This window comes from Palaemon carinicauda, chromosome 43 (genome assembly GCF_036898095.1).
Source record: "Palaemon carinicauda isolate YSFRI2023 chromosome 43, ASM3689809v2, whole genome shotgun sequence".
NCBI lineage: Eukaryota > Metazoa > Arthropoda > Malacostraca > Decapoda > Palaemonidae > Palaemon > Palaemon carinicauda.
This window is the reverse complement of record NC_090767.1, coordinates 55,788,541-55,814,526: the sequence shown is the minus strand read 5'-3', so window position 1 is coordinate 55,814,526 and position 25,986 is coordinate 55,788,541. Positions and strand designations below refer to the sequence as shown.

The window sequence follows — 25,986 nt, the reverse complement described above, 5'->3', positions numbered from 1 at the left end:
AATGAGCCACAAGGCATAGAGCTTGGGATGCACACTGGAAGTGGCGCATTCATCTAACAAACACTGGGTCGCATTGGGCATTCATCCAGAACTCAAAACATTTGGACGTGTTGCACATTTAAACGGATTGTAAAATAGCGGACACGTCTCGGTAAATTTGTGAGAGCAAATGCAGGGATGGATTGTAGGATTGTGGAGCAGTCTCTCAATTGGAGCTCCGAATGAGACACAAAAAGTGCTCTTCACGTGCTTGAGATGACGACCTCTTAGGAGAAAAAGCCGATGCAATCTATCTGAGGAAGACAGACCCAATGGTTCTTGAGGGGTAAGAGACATATCTGACTTCCCAGAAGGACAAGGGGAGTACATTCCCAACAACAGAGATGGAGGAAGTTCAAGCGAGTGCCAAGATTGTTGGTACACAGCGGCAAGATGGCGAGGTGTCTACTTTCGTGTAAATTCAGGCTGAGTGTGCATAGTGTGCAGAGGAGAGATTTCTGGGATGTATTCTGGAAAATTGCACCAAGGATCTATGTAGGGAATTAAGAGTTACTCGTACAAACCAAGAAAGCTTCTAGGTGGTGATGGCAAATGAGGATGATATATCTCACCTGGTAGACAGTGAGCAAAGGATCAAAGACAAAAGTTGAATCCTCAGACTAAACACGGTCACCATCTTCCGTTAGTATGTCTTAGGTAAGACCTCATAACGAAGGACCGGGCAGGGGAAGATTTGGACTTGAAAGACATCTAAACCTCTTACTCGACTTCAAAGCTGAAGGAACTGATGGCGAGTGATCACGTTTAGCCTTTTTCTTCCATAGACCACGGAACTTCTCCCACTGGGAAGGTGACCAATCCTTACACGCAACACAAGGGGACTCCGATGAGCACCTATATCTACGCACGTAAGACATAAAAGCTGAGGATCTACATTAAGGCAGCTCATGAAGGTTACACAAGGATGTCTTTCGGTACCAGAAAATTTAAAAACAACACTCACTTGTTTCACACTCCTTCAACACTAAATAGAAACCAATCAAACAAGCAAGAAATATTGGAGTCCAGTAACTGACATCCAATGCGTTGAGGAACATCATACAAACCTATGCAGTATGAGTGAGGGTGAGGCAGCCATACAAAGCTCCTTCCAGACCCTCAATAATTCTTCAACTGCCGTAACTGGCCTCGCCCACAATTATGACAAATTTAAAGTAATTTGTATTTTTCCTATCCACACAAACCTGGAGCTCTTTATTATGGAACATACTTACGGTGAAGCTGGAAGATTAGCTACAAGACTTTCAAGTGTGGTGTAACTACCTCGCCACTAGTTAGCGAAGGGAGGTAGCAGGTACACACACACACACACACACACAGCAGTAGTGTCTCATCATTTTTGCTTGCAGGCAGGACTTACAGAGGGATAGGTGATGGCGGAACAATTTGTATTAAGAGCTACAGTTTTGTATTGTTAGGAAAAATACAAATTACTTTTTGTCATTTGCTCCATCACCAAAATACAAACCTTCCGCTCTTTATTAGGGAAGACTCTCCCTTTAGGTGGGTGGAAGTCCTAACCAACTGTCTGGCTTTTGACCTGGGGTTCCCACCCGTGCTACGCACACATAAGGAGGAATACCCTGACCCTTCGCTAAAATCTGTGCCATAGCATCCTTTAGCAGCCTGGGCCATCTGTGTAGTTGTGTGATATCAGCAGTGTGACTAGTCTAGGTAAGAATTCTTAGAAATAAATCTTTAAACCAACCATAGACATACCCAATCCTCTCTAACCAGGGAGTATGGGGACGCAACAAGTATATATCTCTAAACCAGGTTACGCAAGGGAAATGGTTATTACCTGCAGACAGAGGAGGCCAGCGTGCAGAGTACCGTAGGTGCTGTGCCCCGAGAGGGGAAGATGAAAGAAAGGAAGAGCCAGTCATTCTTATCATTCATCCCAGACTTAATCCAAGGTAACCTCTGCCCTCCACTATACACTACCTGTCCATCAAGGAGCTAGAGGTGTTTAAACCACTTATTGAGCAGCAACCACAAGACAATTGGAGAATGTCTCCATGTTCCTGAGGGTCACGTCTTGCGGAAAGTGGGCGGTGAAGGTCATTTGACGCTTCCACACACACGCTTGCAGACATACGTCACAGGGTAGTTCTTAAACACTAGGGACATGGCAGTGCCCCTAACATAAGCTCTAGGTCTTTATGTCCAAGGAAAAGGATCAGGATTCAAGGCCCAGTCTATGACCTTACGAACCCCTGCTGATATAGTGTTCTTAGTGATCCTTTCCTTGACTTTCTTCATGCTGGCAAAAAGTGCTTTCACTCGGGGACGAGCACCTGCAGTTCTTTTGAGGTAGCATCTAAAGGCCCTCACTGGACAAAGTAGCAGTTGAACCGGGTCATCTGTTACATTACGGAGACTTTCAATCTAGGTTCCGCTACTCCCGAATTTTGAGTTTTGGCGATAAACCCATCCACTTGAACGGGATATGTCTTAGGAATGACCATGGAGTTCACTTACTCTCTTCGCCGAGGCCAAAGCGAGAAGGATACCGTCTTTGGAGTTAAGTGAGGATCTGATGCCTGGCGTAATGGTTTGTAAGGGGCTCCACTTCAGAGATCAAAGACCACGAACCATGTTCCATGAATAAGGTCTAACTTCCGACTTAGGACAGGTAAGTTCAAATCTTTGAATGAGGAGAGAGAATTCCAACAAAGAGGAAATATTCCTTCCTTTCAGTCTAAAGGCGAGGCTTAAGGCTGAGCGATAGCCTTTCATCGATTAGACTGAGAGGAGCTCTTCCTCTTGAAGGTAAACAAGGAAATGCGCTATTGCTGAAATAGAGGCATAAAGGGGAAAATACCCCTTCTACGACACCAACCACAGAAGATATTCCACTTAGCCTGGTAGACTACAGCTGAAGATTCCCGAAGGTATCCAGACATCATCTTCGCAACATATTGCGAAATTCCTCTCTGCATGAGGAGATGTTGGATAACCTCCAGGCGTGAAGAAGTATGAACTCCAAAGCTTTGTGGTAGATGTTCACATATGGTCATTTGAGCAAAATGAGGGAAAGACGTAAAAGTCGATGTTGTCCCACCGTTGTCAGAATGCATCTTGCCGTAGAGCCTGGGGATCTGAGACAGGGGAATAGTGAAGCGAGAGTCTGTTGTTCAGGGACGTCTTGAACAGGTCTACTGTCGGGAAACTCCACAAAATAAGGACTTTGTTCGCTACTAGACGATTCACAGACCACTCGGAGCTCAATATCCAAGTCTCTCTGCTCAGGTTGTCGTGCAAGCACATTCCTTTTGCCTGGAATGAAGTGAGCTGATAGGGACACCAATTTGTTTTCTGCCCATCTTAGCATCTCCAATGCAAAGGTGCTGCGAATATATACCAAGATCTTTCGGACTTGGACCAGAGCCTGGAGGTTGTGAGGTAAAACATATGGGGTCCCAACCCTTCTTTTGATACATCTAATCATAAATTCCGATGGGAGTACAAAAAGGTGGACTCTCGGTAGAGATTCTCATTTGTCACCCACCACTCTACATCCGTCCTCTGCTCGGACACCATGGGGACCAACGAATTTGGAGAACTCTTGTGTTGAACCCACCTGGACCTCAGCCGCCACTGAAGTGAAAGAATTTGTAGACGGCCATTGAGCACTAGATGTTCCAGGGGTGATAGGTGACCTATGACATGTAACCACCACTGAGCTGGGAGTGAGTCTCGCTGTAAGAAGGCACTTGCGAACTTCTTCAGCTTCTGGATCCTATCGTCTGATGGGAACACTTTCTGCAGGTTGGTGTCGATGATCATTACAAGATATACAAGTCTTTGTGATGGTAGCAGGGACCACTTCGAGGTTTACCACAATCCCTAGGTCGTAAAAAAACTTAAGAGTCTATCTCGGTGTTGAAGAAGAGTAGCCACAGAGTCTGCTAGGATCATCCAGTCATCCGGGTATCTTAGGAGACAGATGCCAATCCTGTGGGCCCAGGTTGACACTAGGGAGAACTCTCTTTCTGAAAACCTGAGGTGCTGTTCACAGGCCGATGCACAGCACCTTGAATTGGTATTTTCTGCCGTCGTAGATGATCCACAGATACTTATGGATGACACATGTACTGGGATTTGGAAATGTACATCTTTTAGGTCTAACATGCACGTGAAGATCTGTGGTTTTACTGCTTGTCTGATCGTCCGTCTCCATTGTACAGACTAGTTCAGGAAGGAAAGGTTGATGACAGGTCTCCAGCCTCCAGATGCCTTTCCATAAGAAAGAATTGACCATAGAAGCCTGGGGACTCTTCTAAGACCTCTTGGAGAGCGCCCTTCTCCAACATGGTCAGGACATCTTGGACCTAAGAGCCCATTTCTTCGCAGATCCTTTCGTAAAGGAGCTCGACGGAGCTGGAAGCCGAGTTAATGGAGGCAGAGATTCCGTGAATGGGACGAGATTTCCTGAAAGAATCACAGAAACGGTCCTAGAATTGGATCCGTGCTGCAGCCACCTCTGCCACCAACATTGGAGGCATCCCCCCACTGGTGGACAAATGAGAAAATTGGCCTCCTTAGAAGGAGCGTCCCCACCTCAGTTGTACCTCCTTCTCCTCGGCTGTTCCCAGGCAAAAAAGGGCTTCTTGGAAGATCCCTTGGGAACTCGCAGAACTCCTGCTGTTCCCCTGCAGTCTGGATGTCTGTGGCTTCCTCGGTGGAGGAGCCGATCCGTAGGATCTGGAGGTTATTGCCTCCTGTGCTCTCCAGCTCTCTTGACATCTTCCATGATCAACAATAATGGTCCCTCCATCGACGAGTTCCTAATCCTCACAACTTCTGGCTTAGGAAATTGTCTATGAAACTTTTGAATTATCGAGTCCCGTCAACTGAGGATCGAGTTTGCCCACAAGTTGACAGCTTGGTGGGCAAGGAACTCCATGGTTCTGGTTCCCGACAATAGGAACGTTGCCACGGACTCTCTGGTATGTTCTTGAGACCAGTCGTAGGTCCTGATCAGGTGGCCTACTGACCCTAGCCACAGATCGAGTTACAAAGTTGCTGGCATAGTGAACTTTGTAACCTCTCCAAATTTAGGGAATGGGACGATGAAAAGATGACAGGAAGGCTAGAAAGCTTCTGGCATGAAAACCCTTTTGTTAAGGCAGAGGTAAGGCAAGTCTATTTTCTTCAATCACCTCACAGTACCTCCTCTGCTGTATGAAAAGGGGAAGTAGAAACTTATAGGAGTCGTTGGCAAGGAGTGAAATTAAAGTCCCGGGGATTTGCGAAAAGGCCCTCTTTCTGGCCCCTTTCAACCCCCTCGAGCAGGAGAAAGCTGAGCTAGTCTCTGGGTGCCGTATAAATGGTCTAGCACCGCATCATTCCCTTCCGGCAGAGCAGAAGAAGGGTTGTCGAAGCCATCGATGGCCTTCACTTAGGCTAGCACCTACTGTACCAGCACACATGGTTGGAATCCTTCTGCTCGGCCTCCTTATATCTGGGACTTGCTGCCCTGGTAAAAGTGTCATCATATCCCAAGTCCTGGTCATCATCCACCCACGACCTCTTACTTATAGGAGCTCCAGGTGGGTTGTAGTTGTCTTTATAGTGCTGGGAGGATTCCCTAGATGTTACGGGAGCCTCCCTCACCATCGTCATTACTTCTGAAGCAGAGGGGTTCCTTATCCTCTCCTGAGGCTGAATCGACATTCTAGCAGAATGGTTCTTCGGCACGGTCTTGGAGTCCTTACTCTCTCCCTAAGGAGAGTAGGGAACTCTGCCAGCAGGGAAGGTCTTGCATTCTCCTTGCGTCTGGAGGAATCGGAAGTATCCTTAGTGGAGAGACGTGTGAAGGCTGCTCTTCTCCCTTGAATTAAACGCGCTGTTCTTGAGTGACGACATTGATGGGCGACAGTCGGTAGGATTCAGTGAAAAAGATCTCCCTGGGGATCTCAAACACTGGTTAGTGTGGGAGTGTAGGGTGTCTCCTGGAGGAGGAGTAGGATTCCTCTGCCTTCTCCTATTCTTGGTTGGCATCATAGGTCATAGGTGTTATCTCCAACTGGGAGAAATCTTGTTGCCACGTCTGCAAAGATACATTAAGATTACGCACATTAGATTTGTTATGTGACACAATCATCAGGGATTGATGTTCCTGAGGTGGGACCGGAACCAAACTCCCCTGCCTTGGAGAAGTCTGCAACAGGATGCAAGATGTGCTGGTCAAGGCTACTGGTCCAAGCTTACCTACGGGACACTACAGCAAACCAGTAACTGCCAGGCAAAGTGCTCTTACCAAATTGCCAAACCATGGAGCATCCTTAACAAAGGCTGGGATAGAGTATAGTGGTTCATTGGAATGTCTGTGGGCTGGAGATTGCCTATGCCATGTCAGTGGTCTCATAATCTGTTGGGGAGTGTGTGTTCTCTTACCTGTATGTATAAAAATGGCCATGCCATCTCGCTCTATCTTACTAGAGCGAGTACGCGAACGTGGAGCTCTGGGAGTGCGCTTGACCGAATTGCATTCTATTGCTTTTCTATGCATTGTGTGGGCACATGGTGCTGCGAAGTCGTTCATCGCCGGGCAAGTGCTTGCTGCTGGAGAGCGCTCGTTACTGGGCAAATGCTCGATACTAGGAGAGTGCTTGTTATTAGGGCAAGTGTTCACCAATAGAAGAGTGCTTGCTACTGGGTGAGAGCTCACTACTAGGCGAGCAATATTTTTACTCGGCGAGTGTTCGCTACAGGGTGAGTGTGTGCTATTGAGTGAGATCTTGCTGCGGGATGGTCAGAAGTTGCTGAGTGATCGCAAGCTGCAGGTTTGTTGTGCGTTGCTGGGCAATTGCGAGCTACTTGTGCACTGATGTATGGTTTCTAAAATCTCCATTGCCGTGTGCTACTGGACGGTAACGAGAAGATGGGCAATTGCGAGCAGGAACTAGATTGCGAGTTGAGGTAGAACTTCGAGAAGAGTTCTACAAGTAGGTGAGCGATCATGCGGAGAGTGATCTCGTTCGGGATGCCGAGAGCACGAAGACAGTGTCTCACTGCTGGAATGTCATTTTCGTGAAACGTAGCGTCGGGTTGGAGAGGAGTCACGGACTGGGGCGCAGTCATGAGCTGGGGACCATGGCTCCCGAGGCCGGAACTCTACCTGCCTGGAAGGGAGCTACCTTACTCAACGTACCCACCTTCTTAGGCTTAAAGTTGGGGAGCCACCAGTTGTTGGGGATATCTGACACACTTGCAACTGCCCAGGAGGTACCAGGGGAGCCTCAGCCTTAGCTACCAACTCCCTCAACAAAGTCATGGAGGACCAATCTGAAAAACTTAAGGAAGCCAAAGACTTCCTTAGGTTAAACTCGTCGTCAACAGCTGCACAGTCAAGAGCAAAGAGCTTTTAAGGAGGAGTGCGACAAACGCTATGAATTCCCCACGCACCAGCAAAACCAGAGAAGCTAAATGATGTAGCTCTGATGACTCCAAGCCCCTGTAACATATTCCTAAGGGATAGATCCAGGGGCGAATGCACACTGGCTGCAGCAGTGGTCGAACCCCTCAAGGGGAGAGCAGAAGTTATAGAATTCTCCAGTGTCTTCTTGGGCGTTGCCCAGTCCCACCCCATCAAAAGCTTCGCTCACTTCTTCCCCTTCAGGAAGTACGCCTGCCACTGCACAAGAGGCCATTGACCTACATTCAGCACATGGGGATGCCTCCTACAAGAAGCACAGAGGAAGTGAGGATCTACAGCTTGTTTAACCATAAACCAGTTGAAAAGTCTATCCTCCCCGAAGAAAATGTGAACTACTTACTTCCATTCCATGAAAAGAGAAAAAAAATCAATACATTTGACAAGCGCTGTCTGTACTTGTGTACACAATAGCAGCTAAATCATAAGTGAAAGTTCTATGACTGGATAACCATTTGCTACCCAACTTTAATGACCAACTCCAGCTCAGGCTGAATCCATCTCTCCAATCAAAGGACCAGGAACAAACAAACTGTTCTCTTAGGATTAACCACATCTCTCTATTCTAATACTTAAAGTATTAGCAGACTCAGGAAGAGGTAAAGAAGGGCAGTGAGTGGAGTACCGTCCTCAAAACCCCTCGAAATTATGGTATGGGGAGAGAAAGAATAAGAGTGCTGCAATATCATTTCTATCGTTCAGAAGTGAAAAAGTCACAAGGGAAAAGGACAAACTTGAATTTCCCCTTCAAAGTGCCATCCTGGCACAGGAAAATAGATATAGGAACTCCTTCCTCCAACACAGTGCCTAAGGAAAATCCATTTTCTTCAGTTGAATTGACATAGTCATCACCATAGCGAGGGAAAGGACAGCATAAGTAAAGCCGTCCAATAGGACAGAAGCAGATTATTAGCAGACTGAGCGAATAACTATCACACAGCTATCATAATTGAGAGAGAATCTGCGTATCCTACATCTTCCACAAAAACTTTTACATACATCGATCTCAACAAAAGAAAACCAAAAATCATAAGAGTTAAATGAAAATGCCGGGAATTAGTCTGTACTCTCTGGTGGCTGAAAACAAAATGGCTACTCGGTTGTTTCCCCATCGTCATTCAGTAACTACCAACACCTCGATAAAAATTCCAAAAGCCGACTTCCAACCTAAAAACATGCTCACATCAAAGGATTTGTCTTTGCGCACGAACAATGAGGTTTAAGCATCAGACTTTAATAAGGAAATACATTTAGAAACCAAGTCACATTATCATGACAAAAGCCAGAGAGACTATTGTGCACCAACCTCCCTTTTTCCCAACAGAGCCAAGAAAGATTAGGTTTTAGAGACTAAACCCTATTTAGTTTACTCTATCAACCTTGGAAATATGATATTTTGATTATAAAATAAATTTTTGAATATACTTACCCGGTGAATATATAATAGCTGACGTCTCCGACGGCTCGACAGAATTCAAAAACTCGCGAGCGATCGCCATGAAGGTAGCGGGTGTGCCCACCAGAGCCGACTATCGGCCAGATACCGCATATACATGTAAACAGCTCCAGTTCTTCTCATCCCGCTGGGTCTCTATCGGGGAGGAAGGGGGGGCCTTTAATTTATATATTCACCGGGTAAGTATAATCAAAAATTTATTTTATAATCAAAATATAATTTTTAAATATTAAACTTAGCCGGTGAATATATAATAGCTGATTCACACCCATGGTGGTGGGTAGAGACCAGTATTAATACAGTTTACGGCGTATATGCTTAGAAAATTTTTGACAGTTATATCATAACAAAACCCAAATAAATATAGGTACCTGGTAAGGAAGCTGACTCTAACGATTACTCTGCCTTGTTAGTCCGCTTTCCTCACGAAGCCCAGCCATCCTCTTAGGATGCTGAAAGACTCCCAGGAGCTGAAGTATCCAGGGCGACAACCCATACAACAGGACCTCATCAAAACCCTTAATCTGGGCGCTCTCAAGAAATGACATTTGACCACCCGCCAAATCAAAAAGGATGCGAAAGGCTTCTTAGCCTTCCGTACAACCCAATTAAAAACATTTCAAGAGAAGATTAAAAGGAGATTGGAATTAAGGGAATGTAGTGGTAGAACCCTTACCCACTACTGCACTCGCTGCAACGAATGGACCCAGTGTGTAACAGTCCTCATAAAGAGTCTGGACATCTTTTAAGTAAAATGACGCGAATACCGACTTGCTTCTCCAAACGGTCGCGTCCATAATACTTCGCAGAGATCTGTTTTGCTTAAAGGCCACGGAAGTTGCTATAGCTCTTACTTCGTGCGTCTTAACCTTAAGCAAGCAACGATCTTTTTCACTCAAGTGAGAATGAGCCTCTCGGATTAAAAATCTAATAAAATATGACAAAGCATTCTTTGACATAGGCAATGAAGGCTTCTTAACTGAGAACCACAAGGCCTTAGATCCACCTCGTAAGGATTTAGTCCGAGCTAAATAAAACTTCAGAGCTCTAACTGGACACAGCACTCTTTCAAGCTCGTTGCCTACGATCTCTGACAGGCAAGGTATATCAAATGACTTAGGCCAAGGACGAGAAGGCAGTTCATTTTTGGCCAAGAAAACCAAGCTGAAGTGAACATGTGGCTTTATCTGTAGAAAAGCCGATGTTCCTACTGAAGGCATGGATCTCACTGACCCTTTTAGCCGAAGCCAAGCACACTAAGAAAAGCGTCTTGAGGGTGAGATCCTTCAGGGAGGCTGAATGTAACGGCTCAAACCTGTCGGACATTAGGAACCTTAGGACCACGTCTAAGTTCCATCCAGGAGTTGCCATACGACGCTCCTTAGAGGTCTCGAAGGACTTGAGGAGATCTTGGAGATCTTTATTATTGGACAGATCTAAGCCTCTATGTCTGAACACAGACGCCAACATGCTCCTGTAGCCCTTAATAGTGGGCGCTGAGAGGGAGCGAACATTTCTCAGATGTAGGAGAAAGTCTGCAATTTGGGCTACAGAGGTACTGGAAAAGGAAATGGATGATGACTTGCACCAGTCTCTAAAGACTTCCCACTTCGACTGATAGACCTTGATGGTAGATGCTCTCCTAGCTCTCGCAATCGCTCTGGCTGCCTCCTTCGAAAATCCTCGAGCTCTTGAGAGTCTTTCGATAGTCTGAAGGCAGTCAGACGAAGCGCGGGGAGGCTTTGATGAAGACTCCTTACGTGGGGCTGCCGTAAGAGATCCATCCTTAAAGGTAGACTCCTTGGAACGTCTACCAGCCATTGAAGTACCTCTGTGACCCACTCTCTCGCGGGCCAGAGTGGAGCAACCAATGTCAACCTGGTCCCTTCGTGAGAGGTGAACTTCTGCAGCACCTTGTCTAGGATCTTGAAAGGTGGAAAGGCATAAACGTCCAGGTGAGTTCAGTCCAGCAGGAAAGCGTCTATGTGAGCTGCCTCTGGATCTGGAACTGGAAAGCAGCAAGTCGAGAGCCTCTTTGTCAGAGAGAGTAGCAAAAAGATCTATGGTGGGTAGACCCCATGTCATCCATAGCTTCTCGCACACAGTCTTATGCAACGTCCACTCCATGGAGATGACTTGTCCTCTTCTGCTGAGGCCGTCCGCCAAGACATTCATTTCTGCACAAATCTCGCCAAAGGAGAGATGTTACTGCCTTAAATGGAGTTCCTTCTGATCCGTGGATCAAAGAACCGAGCCTTCCAGACTGTCCAGTGGAGCTCCCTAACCCAAATCCGCTGCATCTGAAAACAACACATGGTTTGGGTTCTTGATCGCAAGAGAAAGACCTTCTCGAAGTCTGATGTTGCTGTCCCACCAAGTCAGACATGTCTAGACTGAGTTGGAGATTGGGAAAGAGATACTCACTAAGCCCTTCTTGTTCCAATGTTTTAGGTGAAATAGGAAAGGGCATAGGTTGAGTCTCCCCAGAGAGATAAACTACTCCAGCGATGAAAGAGTTCCCACGAGGCTAGTTCAAACTCTTACTCACTAAGCCCTTCTCCTTGTTCCAATGTTTTAGGTGAAATAGGAAAGGGCATAGGTTGAGTCTCCCCAGAGAGATAAAATACTCCAGCGATGAAAGAGTTCCCACGAGGCTAGTTCAAACTCTTACAGAGCAACTGTTTTTCTCTTGCAAGTGAAGGACTTTTAACAGAGCTTGTTCCATTCTTGCGGGAGACGAAAAAGGGCCGAAAAATCAGACACTGTATCTCCATTCCCAAAAAAAGAATAGTCTGGGATGGGATACTGTAAGTTACGACTTCTCTACGTTCACTATGAGACCTAGCTCCTTGGTTAGGTCTAATGTCCATTAGAGGCTCTCCAGACAGCGATATAATGACGACGCCCTGATTAGCCGGTCGTCAAAATAAAGGGAGGCTCTGAATCCTCAAAAAATGTAGAAAGCTTGCTACATTTTGCAAGGGCCTTGTAAAAACAAGAGGAGCAGGAATGAGGTCGGAGTACAGTGCTCGACAGTGGTACATTACTTTCCCGTCCACAAACCTCAGATGTAGTTGAAAGTTTGGATGAATCGGGATGTGGAAGTATGCATCCTGAAGGTCGAGAGAGACCATCCAGTCGCCTTCCCTTAATGTTGTCAAGACAGCTTGGTAGTCTTCATCGTTAAGTTTGTCTTGACAATGAACACATTGAGCGCACTTACATCTTAAGTACTCCTGCAGTGAACGTGGCTGTCAGATCATTGGAGCCATCCCTGATAGTCTTGTTCCTGCAGAGAACGTGGCTGTCAGATCATTGGAGCCATCCCTGATAGCCTTGTTCATGCATGACATAATTGTACAGCAAAACTTCAAACGCTCGAAAAACTCCTAACAGGAGATGGTCTAGCTCTGAAGCCGACCATAAAATCTTGGAGTGTCTCATGGCCAGGCGCCGGGGAGAGTCTATGAGGCTTGAGAAGTCTCTCTGGGCAGAAGCAGGAACTCCCAAGCCGAGAAATTCTCCCGTGTCATACCAGACGCTCGCTCTATAAGCCAGTTTAAAAGGAGGGAAAGCAAAGGCTGTCTCCCCCAAACTCCTCCTGGTGATCAACCAGTCGCCTAGCAAACGTAAAGCTCTCTTAGAAGAGCGAGAGAGCACTAGCTTAGAAAACAACAGCTTCGAAGTAGCTAGGCCTAGTGTAAACTCTGACGTTTAGGCGAACGAGGAGCAGCAGTTACAAAATGGTCCGGACAAAGATCCTTAAAAATCAGCATGATTTATTTAAAGTCCATAGAGGGCTGAGCAGCTTTAGGCTCCTCTCCGTCTGACAAAGTCCCCAAGGGAATATCAGTAGGAGGGGGATCAGCAACTTCCTCATCTGAAGGAAACTCGTCCGACAATTGCCGAGTCTCAAGCAAGGGAGAGACCTGCCGTGGTGGCAATGCTTGACAAGCAGAGTCCACACGCAAAGGAGCATCAGTAGCAGTCAAGGACGCTACGTCATGTAACAGCTTAAAGGACTGACCAGCAACAACAACAGGTGCGGGAGGACGCTCGACGTCAAGTCGAGACTGCCTTGACTGCCTAGATAGAGCAGTTAAAACAACTCTTGACTGCGGTGCTTGACGTTCAACATCAAAACAAGGCAACTGAGCTGGTTGGCGAACGTCCTGAACGTCAACACGAGACTGCGGCAGCGGCTGAATGTCAACACGAGGCTGCGGCAGCGGCTGAAAGTCAACACGGGACTGCAGCGAGTGAGGATCCAAGTCACGTGACTGACGTGACAAACTACCGACATCACGTTTCATAACGTCAAAAGGACGAGTAAATGCTCATTTGGGCGGCTGACGGCCAGAGTCTCGTTTAGTGTAACGGCGACTCGAAAGCGAAGGTTCATCGTGAACCTGCTCAACGTCATACTTCTCCATAAGGGAGGCAAGCTTAGTCTGCATGTCCTGCAGGACAACCCATTTAGGATCAACAGGAGTCGGAACGGGCCGAGACGACGGTAACGTCTGTGTTGGCAAAACATTGCCTTTACCGCGACCCTCGGACCCCGTGTTACGCTTGCGTTTAATAGGCGAACCGTCTTCCGACGACTGCAAAGGGTCAGAGCTGTCCCCATGGCTACAGCCAGGACGCTGGACCTGTCCTGAAGGGACTGACTTCCGCTTTAAGGGTCTAGAAACTTTGCTCCAATGTTTCTTTTGCGAGAAGCCTTCGGATGACGATGAGAAAAACAGCCTCGCTCGTCTTATGGTAGGGGCGATCTTGCTAGACACGCCCGATACCATAGAGGGAACGTTTTTTCATTGGTTAAAGCCTCTCGTCCCCATAAGTCCTACGACATTACTTCTCCCTGGTAGCATGGGAGCCTGAAAGAGGTCTCGGACTAGGTGAACGACAAGCACGAACAGACGAACCCTCGGTCGCAACACTAAAAAACACTTTGCGCAATTATCACTTTATCACTACGATTTTCTGTTTTTGCACTTACTTCACTGAAATCATATTTTTCAATAATTTCACATTAGGCATGAATAAAACTGATTTCTACCTGAAGCCCGCAATTCTCCCCTACATCAAAAGGTTAAAATTGCGAAATGAGTCGTATAATGTAAGCACATTAATACAAGCAAAAATCAGTAAACATATATATCGAATAAAACGGAAATATATAAAAGGATCAGTGACTGGGGAGGAGACTAAACACTAGTTCATTAAAAACTACGTTTTCAATCTCTCACCGTACAGTGCCTTGGGACGAGAATAAAAACTAAAAACGTTTTATCCTTTCTCCCCGTACAGAGACTTGGGACGAGAGTAAAAAACTGAATCGAGAACAACGTTACTCGCTTGGGACGAGAATATAGATCGGAACGTTCTCTCTTCCTCTCTCTCTCTCCATCTCTCTCTTCCTCTCTCTCTCTCCATCTCTCTCTCTCTCTCTCTCTTGATTTCACACAGAAGAGAAAAGCCCACTCACTCTTCGTCAATAAACAGGTTATTTGACCAAAGGAAAAAACTGAAAGGACTAAGAAATTGAAAATTAACAAGTTCCTTTAAATTAGTATTTAAAACACTTCAGTTTGAAAGAAGTATGAACAAAACGTCAAAATCGATTTACTCTCTGCAAAGTGAAACCATGATTCTCTCTTTCTCTATCGTAACGATAGAGCGCAAACTGCGTAGCATAAATAAACCAAACGTTAGTTCATCTTTGAAACAGCACGAAGACTATTCAAAGAAAATCTTTCATAAAATATCTACTAAAAAATATTCATTTCATAACTCTTACAGAGCAAATGATTTAAACTTAACGAAAATAAAAGTTGAATGGGCTCAACGTTGTTTAACTTCGGTTTCCAAGTTAGGACCGCCTACTCTCGGACTAGGGGAGGAATAGGTAAGGCCGCATATAAACAAAACATAAAATTTAGCTTGATGTTTAGTATAAATGGAAAGCTAATCGAAGAGGCCTAATAAAGGCGGGTGAGATATAAAATATATAGAGGAAAATCTATAATTAACAACAACAATTTATAACATGATAAGATAATTGCTAAAAGCCTAAAACACACTTCCGTACACTAAGAGAAGGGTCGGCCATCTTTACTCTATGGAAAAAACCAGAGATAAAAGAGCAAGGGCAAAACACTTTTACTCTCCTTTCAAAAGCATTTCTTTTGAGGATAGTATTGAATAATCCAACACGGCGAAAGCAATAAAACCAAAACCAAGTACTTCACCAATTCGGTAGAAAACTCGAGGTCATAATAGCGAGTGGAATCGACTTGTCGATGAAACCGACAGAGAAGAACTGGAGCTGTTTACATGTATATGCGGTATCTGGCCGATAGTCGGCGCTGGTGGGCACACCCGCTACCTTCATGGCGATCGCTCGCGAGTTTTTGAATTCTGTCGAGCCGTCGGAGACGTCAGCTATTATATATTCACCGGCTAAGTTTAATATTTAAAATGTTATGTACAAACACCAGAGTCTGTTGTATACAGTAGACCCCCGGAGTACTGCGTCCCCAGCTTACGTTTTTTTCACGTTACGGTGTGGAATACGATGTTTTTTCGTCCCCTCGTTACAACATTTTTCCCCACTTTACGGCATCGAATTCAAAACTCAAACTTGGCGGTTTTTACGCGTACGACTGTGCAAATTACTAGCTTACCACCACGCTCATACGTCACTGCATATGTCACTAAGAAGCTGGTCTGCTATTGGTCGGCATCAATAAGATGCCGATACGCTATTGGCCGAAATCCCTCCCACAATGCCCAAGAGAGATGCTGCCTCTCTCTCTCTTTGTTATACGCGCACTCAGTTCAGAATCTCGTGTGCGTTTTGTAAAGACTTGATCTTGTGCGAGTGCTTGCGATATAGTATTTTTTGTGCATTTTAGTGCTTGATTATAACTTTAATTTGTTAGCCATGGGTCCCAAGATTGCTAGTGATGTTAAAGGGAGAAGTAAGATGATGATCACTATGGATACGAAGCTGGAGATTATAAAGAAATATGAAGAAGGCATGCGCATCGTTACCCTCGCTAGTATGTATGGCTGTAACCAGTCTACGATTGGTACAATTATCAAGAATAAGGAAGCCATTAAAGCAAGTAAGTCTTCTAAAGGCATGACTGTCCTTGCCAGTGGAAGGACCTCAATCAATGACGAGATGGAGAGACTCCTTCTTCTATGGATTAAAGAGAAGAAAATCGCTGGTGATACACTCACACAATCGGTAATTTCGCACAAGGCGAGTGCCATCTTTTACGATCTCGTGGAAGCCCAGAGAGACGGCGGATATGAAGGAACATCGCAGCAAGTCCCCCCCAGAGTTCAAGGCTTCTCATGGGTGGTTTGATCGCTTTAGGAAGAGGAATGGTATTCACTCAGTCGTCAGGCATGGAGAGGCGGCCAGTTCTGACAAGAAAACAGCAGAAGAATTCCTCGAGAAGTTTGAGAAAGTAATTTCCAGAGAAAGATACATTCCTCAGCAAGTGTTTAACTGTGATGAAACTAGACTTCTCTGGAAGAGAATGCCCCGCCGTACATATATCACAGCTGAAGAAAGGAAACTTCCTGGCCATAAACCGATGAAGGACAGACTTACCCTCGAATTTTGTGCAAATGCCAGTGGAGACTTAAAAATTAAGCCCCTACTGGTATACCACTCAGAGAATCCTCGTGCCTTCAAGGCACAAAATATCACGAAGGAGAGGCTCTCGGTATTTTGGAAGTCTAATGCCAAGGCCTGGGTCACGAGGACCATATTTATTGAGGGGGTAAACGTCTGCTTCGGTCCTGCTGTCAAGAAATTGCTAGAAGAGAACAATCTTCCTCTCAAATGTCTCCTGGTACTGGACAATGCCCCTGCTCACCCTCCTGGCCTCGAGGACATCATTTATCCTGACTTCTCCTTCATCAAGGTTCTCTGCCACCGAACACCATCCCTCTCCTCCCGCCTATGGACCAGCAAGTGATTGCCAACTTTAAGAAGCTTTACACGAAGCATCTGTTCAAAAGATGCTTCGAAGTGACCGAAAGCACTCAACTCACCCTCCGTGAATTTAGGAAGGGGCATTTTGACATCGTTCAATGCCTGAAGATGATCGACAAAGATTGGAATGAGGTTTCACGGCGCACCTTGAACTCCTCATGGTAGAAACTGTTGCCAGCTGTTGTGGCAGAACGAGACTCTGAAGGTTTTGATCCCTCAACCGAAGACGAGGCCGTTGATGATCCTGCCCCTGAGGGTGATGTTGAGGAAAATAATTTCAATCGGGAGGTCCATGGGGCTTGTTGTCGATGAAGCTGATGTCCATTATTATTATTATTATTATTATTATTACTATCCAAGCTACAACCCTAGTTGGAAAAGCAAGATGCTATAAGCCCAGGGGCTCCAACAGGGAAAAATAGCCCAGTGAGGAGAGGAAATAAGGAAATAAATAAATGAAGAGAACAAATTAACAATAAATAATTCTAAAAACAGTAACAACGTCGAAACAGACATGTCATATATAAACTATTAACAGCATCAAAAACAAATATGTCATAAATAAACTATAAAAAAACTCATGTCCGCCTGGTCAACAAAAAACCATTTGCTCCAACTTTGAACTTTTGAAGTTCTACTGATTCAACCACCCGATTAGGAAGATCATTCCACAACTTGGTAACAGCTGGAATAAAACTTCTAGAGTACTGCGTAGTATTGAGCCTCGTGATGGAGAAGGCCTGGCTATTAGAATTAACTGTCTGCCTAGTATTACGAACAGGATAGAATTGTCCAGGGAGATCTGAATGTAAAGGATGGTCAGAGTTATGAAAAATCTTATGCAACATGCATAATGAACTAATTGAACGACGGTGCCAGAGATTAATATCTAGATCAGGAATAAGAAATTTAATAGACCGTAAGTTTCTGTCCAACAAATTAAGATGAGAATCAGCAGCTGAAGACCAAACAGGAGAACAATACTCAAAACAAGGTAGAATGAAAGAATTAAAACACTTCTTCAGAATAGATTGATCACCGAAAATCTTGAAAGACTTTCTCAATAAGCCTATTTTTTGTGCAATTGAAGAAGACAGAGACCTTATATGTTTCTCAAAAGTAAATTTACTGTCGAGAATCACACCTAAAATTTTGAAAGAGTCATACATATTTAAAGAAACTTTATCAATACTGAGATCCGGATGTTGAGGAGCCACCATCCTTGACCTACTTACAATCATACTTTGAGTTTTGTTAGGATTCAACTTCATACCCCATAATTTGCACCATGCACTAATTCTAGCTAAATCTCTATTAAGGGATTCACCAACCCTAGATCTACATTCAGGGGATGGAATTGATGCAAAGAGAGTAGCATCATCTGCATATGCAACAAGCTTGTTTTCTAGGCCAAACCACATGTCATGTGTATATAGTATGAAAAGTAATGGGCCAAGAACACTACCCTGTGGAACACCGGATATCACATTCCTATAATCACTATGGTGCCCATCAACAACAACTCTTTGAGATCTATTACTTAAAAAATCAATAATAATGCTAAGAAACAACCCACCCACTCCCAACTGTTTCAGTTTGAAAACAAGGGCCTCATGATTAACACGGTCAAAGGCAGCACTAAAATCAAGGCCAATCATACGAACTTCCTGACCACAATCAAGGGATTTCTGTACAGCATTGGAGATTGTAAGAAGGGCATAACCTTAACCTTATCGAGGAGCACAGGGAGGAGCTTACGACTGAAGACCTGAAGGAGTTGGAGGCAATGCAGTTGACCATCATTCAAGAAGAGCACAGCTCTAGTGGTGGTGAGGACGGGAGGGGGACTGAAGAAACGACATCGGCAGAAATAAGGGAAGCTATCGTTTGGTATGAAAAACTTAATTGTTTCATTGAAAAGAAACATCCAGAAAAACTTCACACAAGTCGTCTTATGAAGAGTGTTAATGACAAGTGTATGAGTCATTTTAGAAATATGTTGAGGAATTGTCAGAAACAGGCTTCTTTGGATAGATATTTCTCCAAAAGAGAAGTGTCAGAAAGCAAAGATGATAATAGCAATTCTATCAAAAAAGCTAAAAAAAAAAGAGTAATTTTTTAAGTTCGAAAAACAATCATAAAAATATTTCATAAGACAAAAATAATAATAAAAAAAAAAAGCATTTTTAATTTCAAGTGTTTAATAGTAAGAATAAATTTATCATTAAGCGTACATAACAAATAGCATTGATACGATTTTATATCTACCGTCACTCCAAAGGTAAATAAAATTTAATTTTTCCTTTACAGTACAGTATATAATTTTTATTTATCCTGTACATGTTTTTTAATTATATACTGTACAGTAAATGTATATTATATATAAGTATACTGTAGTACAGTGCTTGCTATACTATTTTGTTACGTACTAATTTTCAATGTTTTTCCCTGGGGTTTTGCACGCAATAGCTATTCTATTGCCCGCCATACGACATTTTCACCATATACGATACCAACTCCGGAACGGATTAATGTCGTATGGCGGGGGCCTAATTACATTATTAATGATTAAATATTGTTATCAATTACTAATTGCTATTAATTATTATTAATTAGTCATTATTATTAATTGCAAATTATTTTTAATTACTAATTATTATTATTATTAATTACTAGTCATTATTATTAATTATTATTAATTATTATTATTAATTAATAATTATTATTATCATTATTATTAATTAATAATTATTATTATTATATTAACTATTATTAGTACCTAATTAATATTATTAATTATCATTATCAATTATTATTGTTAATTACTACTTATTATAATTGATTACAAATTATCATTATTAATTACCAATTATTATTATTAAATATTAATTCCTAATTACTATTATCATTATTTTAATTACTAATTAGTATTATTAATTCTTATTATTAATTTTTAATTATTATTAATCATTATTATTAACACATTATTTATTATTTACTATAATCAATTATTTTCTTTATTAATATTTTCATTATTATTTATTATAATTTATCTTTATTTTTATTATTATTATTATTATTATTATTATTATAATAATATTAATTATCATTATTATTATTATTATTATTATAATAATATTAATTATCATTATTATTATCATTATTATTTTTATTACTATTATTATTGTTATTGTTGTTATTATTTATTATTATTTAGGCACAAGCAATTCATTTGCCCTACAATTAAATATTCCAAACGAAACTTAAAAGCGTTTACCAAATTACCTAAATAAATAAAAGGATAAATTTTCAAGGAATCCTTTTTAAAGGATACAATTACTGAACCTACTTATTCAGCCATTGTCTAGTCAAAATTTATCCTACCAATAACAAACATTAAAACATCTCTTTCCTTCCTAACCTAACCTAACCTAGTGCTCATCCGGAGAGGATTTGACCTAACATTGATAAAAAAAAATTTTTTTCATTTCAAAACTCACTTAGGCCAGAAAAAAAAGTTAAACTGGAAGACTAAGGAACAAAACCAATTTAATTAAGTGGTCATGATCTAATTCTTTGTTGAAACAGGTTAAGTTTATATATGGAATTATTCTGTAGCCTAAAACCATTTTCAGTAACTTCCTATGCTACCTTAGAAATCCCTCATCACATACGTCCAAAAACATTGTTTTAACACATTCAACCAAGTCATATATATCCCAAAACTACTCACCAATGAATGAATGAAGTCTCATTGATAAATTCACTTCACTAAACCGATTAAAATAATCGCACACTTAATATAAATAAAACTTTCGAAAGGTCTGAGGAAGTAATTTAAGAACGTTCACTCAGACAATTTGTTTTTGGATGACGTCACTGGACAAGGACTCTAAACAGAGAGAGCCAAGGACTATCAAGTGTAACAGAGTCTTCTATTGATACAACAGCGTCTTCTATTGGTAAGTCAACGTTGTTTTTATTAGTATAAATGAGAATACAAGAATTAACGGAAAAAGTGAAAATATTAACGTTAGAATGAGAGACATAAATGCAGTTCAGGATAATAGTTGGAAGTAGGTACCTGGTAGGTGATCCTACAAGCTAGTGAAAGGATCGACTTTAACCAGCGAGTAACTGAAATTTTCACTTCATTTCCCGTAGAGTTATTTCAGTGTTCGCGATTTTTCAAGACTTAACTTGGTTTTGATTTTACTTTTCTTTAATTTTCTTCATTGAGACGACACCTGCAGTATACATCGTTCGACAGCTGAAGATCACCATCGCGTTCTGCAATGGCAGGAAGGGGTTCATCCCCAATCCCCACCTCCTCCCCTCGAACAAGAGTGGAGAGGGGCAGAAACCAAGAGGCCTTACTTTGAGGAGCCATGCAAAGCACCCTCAATCACCTGCGACGGAACCAGTCCCTGGAACTTCAAGGGACCACCCACCAGCGACCCAAGAAGAAGCTGAGACTGAGAATACCCCCTCTCGAGACCCACCTTCGCAAACAGCAGCAACTGGAGACTCCGAGTTTAGGCTTACTCCAGGACCCAGCATAACATCCTATGCTGCCATAGTTGCCATGGAAGCCAGCAATCCTCGCCTCAACATGACCATACGTCCCAATCGCAGGGGACAACTGGTCATAACAGCCAAAGATGAGCTGACCAAGACCTACTTAGAGCAACAGGAAAGCGTCCTAAAACTGGACATCAACGAGAGACCCACCACCATCATCGTTGTCTATGACCTCGACCTTCCACTGGAACCAGTGCTCCAACATCCCTCCATCATCACTGTCAAGAGATGTGAGAGGAAGGCCGGAGGTAGATCCCACAAATTGGAGGCTGTCCACAAGGGAGCTCGCCCTCCTCACCTATCCTTCGGCCTTTGGGGCACCTTCCGCACCGAGGAGTACATCAAGGAGCCACTTCGATGCTTCCGATGTCAGAAGTTTGGACACCACAAATCCCGCTGCACAGGTCCGGAGATCTGTGGGGTCTGCAGCAGCAGACAGCATTCCACCGCCTACTGTATTGCCAGGCACAAAGCAGGGCACAAAACCATCGCCCGCTGCTCTAACTGTGGAGGATCCCATCATGCTTGGCATGATAGATGCCCCCACAGACTTCAGAGAATTGCAGACCGCCAGGGAGCAGACCGTCACTACAACCTCCATCCACGTCAACAGCGTCGAACGCAGCCACCTCCAACTAAACAAAACCCTACACCTTCCAGCCACACCTCCCAACAAAATCCTAACCCTTCCAGACATGCCATTTCTGAACCTTCCTCTCCAGCACCTAAACCTCAACGTCCTCCTAAACCTCCTTCCAAAGAAAAAAGATCCCCAACCCATACTCCCCGCACTCCCTCACCTTTAAAGCTTACCTCTCCAACCAATTCTCCCAACGTCACCCAGCCAAAACAACCAGAACCCAACCCATCCTCCTCTGCACCGACCACTCACACACCCAACATTTCCCACTCCCTAAGAGAATTTCCTAACCTACCTTCCACCGCCACAAGCAAATCTAGCGCCTCACGCCCCTCCAAACATCCTTTAAACATAGACAGCAGTGAGTACGATCTCTCTGCTTGTCCCATGGATGCTCTGCTGGCAGCCATCAGCAACATCCTTCGTAACTTCTTGCGATCCCGCAAAATCAAATTGACTCAGGAGTCATTGGATGACTTCGTGTTTGACAACGCCGCCAAGGAAATAGGAGCTCAATTCCCTTCATAGTTCCTATTGCAAAAGGACCTCATACAACCACTTGCAACAACCAAAACACTCGGGTAAAAGTGCTCCAATGGAATATTTGTGGACTTCAAAACAAGCTTGTATTTCTTCAGTCTCGAACTTCAGTGCAAAACCCTGACATCATCATACTGCAAGAAACTCTGCTTAATGAGAACATACCATTCACGTTCTCAGGATACAAAGTATACACAACGTATCAATCACCAACGACAAGAGGACTGACTACCCTCATTAAAAGCAGTATCCCCTCCAAACTACAACCAAGCATTGACTGTGGGACCGAGGCAGAGACGCTAAGTATCCAGATCTCTCTCCTAACCACAATGCTAACAGTCCACAACATATACAAATCCCCAGCAAAAAATATTGATGCCGAGGCACTCTTTGCAGAAGCCTCCAACGAAGACTCAATTATTGCAGGCGACTTTAACGCTCATCATCAGTTCCTGAACTCCATATCAGAAACAAATCAAACTGGCAGACACTTGCATGCCCTACTGCAAGAATATCCTGATGTAGCACTGCTCAACAACGTCACAGAAGCCACCCATCTAAAAGGAGGTCGCCTAGATCTTACCTTCTTATCCAGTGCCATACAAACAGGAGCTAAATGGCAACCACATCCTGTACTAATCAGTGATCACTTTGCCATTGAAGTAACACTCGAATTGCAGAAATACCCACCTCCTCCTCCACCCCCAAAAAGGTGGAACCCAGAGTTTGCTAACTGGGAAAAATTCAAAACAGCCATGACAGAGTGGGCTCTGGAATATATCAAACATCCGCACAATGATATCTCCACCCTATCTACCGACTTCGGCAAACAACTAGAGGTAGCAGCCAGTGTATCCATGCCACAAAAAAAGTACTCTGAGAAGAAACATGCTGATGCTTGGAACTACAACAGCCGCATCAAAGAAATGAATGCTAGACTAAACAGGACCAGGAAACTCCTCAGAAGACACAGAACAGTTGAACTACATAATCTACTTGTAGAGATCATCAAGCATTCTGTACAAGTATCACTGGAAGTAAAACTAGACAAATGGTACTCATGGTGCAACGAGGTCAACTTCAGTACATCCCTAGCCAAAATATGGGGCTGGTTTAACAAAGTCTCTGGGAAATACAATACACCCAGAGTTACACACCCAGACCCATTAGCTGAAGCCAAGAGGATTGCTAAAAACTTTGCGGACAGAGCAAAAAGCATCAATCTACCTCTGCCAACCATCAACAGGCAGATAACTCTGCTCCCAATCAGGAACAACATCACAGAAGCCGCCTGCAACATGGTAGATGACACTGATCACCCCTATACCATAGAGGAACTAAATACGGCCCTATCAAAAGGCAGGAAGGACACTGCCCCTGAAGCCGATCTCATCACATACAGCATACTGAGGAACATGGGAAACCATGCTAAATTGGTCTACCTGCATCTGATAAACAGGACACACACGGAGAGACTACGTCCAACCACATGGAACCAGCAGGACACCAAACCTATTCCAAAACCTAAGGAGCCAAATACCTACAGACCTATAGCTTTGATAAGCTGCATAGAGAAAGTAGCTGAGAGAATGGTACTGAATAGACTGCAGTGGAAAATAGGCTAACTACATCATCGCCTATATGCCTACAGAAATGGCATAGGCACTCAAGAATGCATCACAGATGTTCTCTCAACAATTAACGACAAAAAAGCTTTTGTCATATTCCTTGATCTCGAGAAAGCCTTTGAGCTAGCTAGCTCACCAGCTATACTCTTCACACTTCTTGAAAAAGAGTGAAAGGACACTTACTGGCATGGACTCGAAACTACACACAAAATCGAGAGACCAGAGTCACTTTCCAAGGAAAAACCACTGAGTTCATCCCCTTAGAAAACGGGACACCACAAGGAGGCATACTCAGCCCCTATCTGTTCAATCTACTGATGGAGAACTTAGCCACTCTAAAACTCCCAAAAGGAGTGGAGATATTCATATATGCAGATGACATATGCATAGTATGCCCAAACAAAGCTCATGCCAGAAATATCACTCAAAAAGCTCTGGACATGATCCAAGCCAAATGCAATTATCTTGGCCTAAAGATCAATACCAACAAAACCAAAGCAATGGCTATAAAACGCTCGCAAAACCCTCAAAACTTCACACTGAGAGGTGAGGACATCGAATGGGTGAGTCAATTCATGTACCTCGGGGTAATCATTAGCAAAACCCTGTCAGCAGCTAATGAAGTAACCTACCTTAGAGAGAAGACAAAAATCCGTCTATCAGCCATGAAACGCATGACCTCCCTTAAACAAGGAGTATCTAACAACCTCCTAAGGCTGTTTTACCTACAAGCAATTCGATCCCACATTGATTATGCAGCACCCACACTTACTGCATTGACCGACACTCAAAAAGCATCATTAGAAGTAGTCCAAAACAATGCCATGAGACTCATCAGTGGCTCTCCAATGTGGACAAGATTCTGCCTACTCAGAGCAGAAACTAACCTAATCTCCCTGTCAGCCAGAATTGACATCAGGAATAGTAGCATTATGTTCAAGTCAATCATCGCAGACAGAAAAAGCCCACTCAATGATAAAATAAAAAGGCTTCTACCTCTTGCTGAAGAACTACATCCCCCCAGCTCCCATGCAAAGAAATTACTGGATACACTCAGAAGAATGCAGATGCAAAACGAGGCTCACAAAATCAAGGGACAACAAATGTTTGAGGGCTACATCCCTCCTGCTCCCTGGGCATGTGATCCCATCAAATACAACTTCACTACCCTACCAGCAGCAAGCAAGGCTCTTTGCACGCAAGAGCAACTCAATGCAGCTGCAAATATTGCAATCAGGAACACTCCTGCGCCTCACACCTACTACACAGATGGATCAGTTGACCGTGCAATCCCTGCAGCCGCGGCTGCAGTTATCTCTACATCAGGATATAAAGCAAACTGGAGACTTTCCAACCATGCCTCCACATTGCAAACTGAACTAGTGGCCATTGCAAAAGCCCTAGAACACTCTGCCAATCAACAAAACGGTAACACAACGATCCATACAGATTCTAGAGGAGCCACAATGTCCCTCAGCAACAAGGAACCTACAGAGAATGTGCACCTCATCACTGCAATTAAATTCTTACCCCTGCTCCACCAAAGAAACAACAGGCAAGTCACCTTGAATTGGATACCAAGTCATACAGGAATCTCTGGCAACGACGAGGCCGACCACCTAA

General features: G+C 43.6%; 1 long non-coding RNA gene across 1 annotated transcript in view; it reads right to left on the bottom strand.

The window, feature by feature from the left end:
• LOC137633408 (uncharacterized) overlaps nt 1-20,823 on the bottom strand; it is a 437,361-nt gene extending 416,538 nt beyond the window's left edge. Inside the window, exon 1 of the long non-coding RNA XR_011042199.1 lies at nt 20,708-20,823. This is a non-coding gene — a long non-coding RNA (uncharacterized lncRNA). The remainder of the gene's footprint in view (nt 1-20,707) is intronic.
• Nucleotides 20,824-25,986: the final 5,163 nt, after the last annotated feature.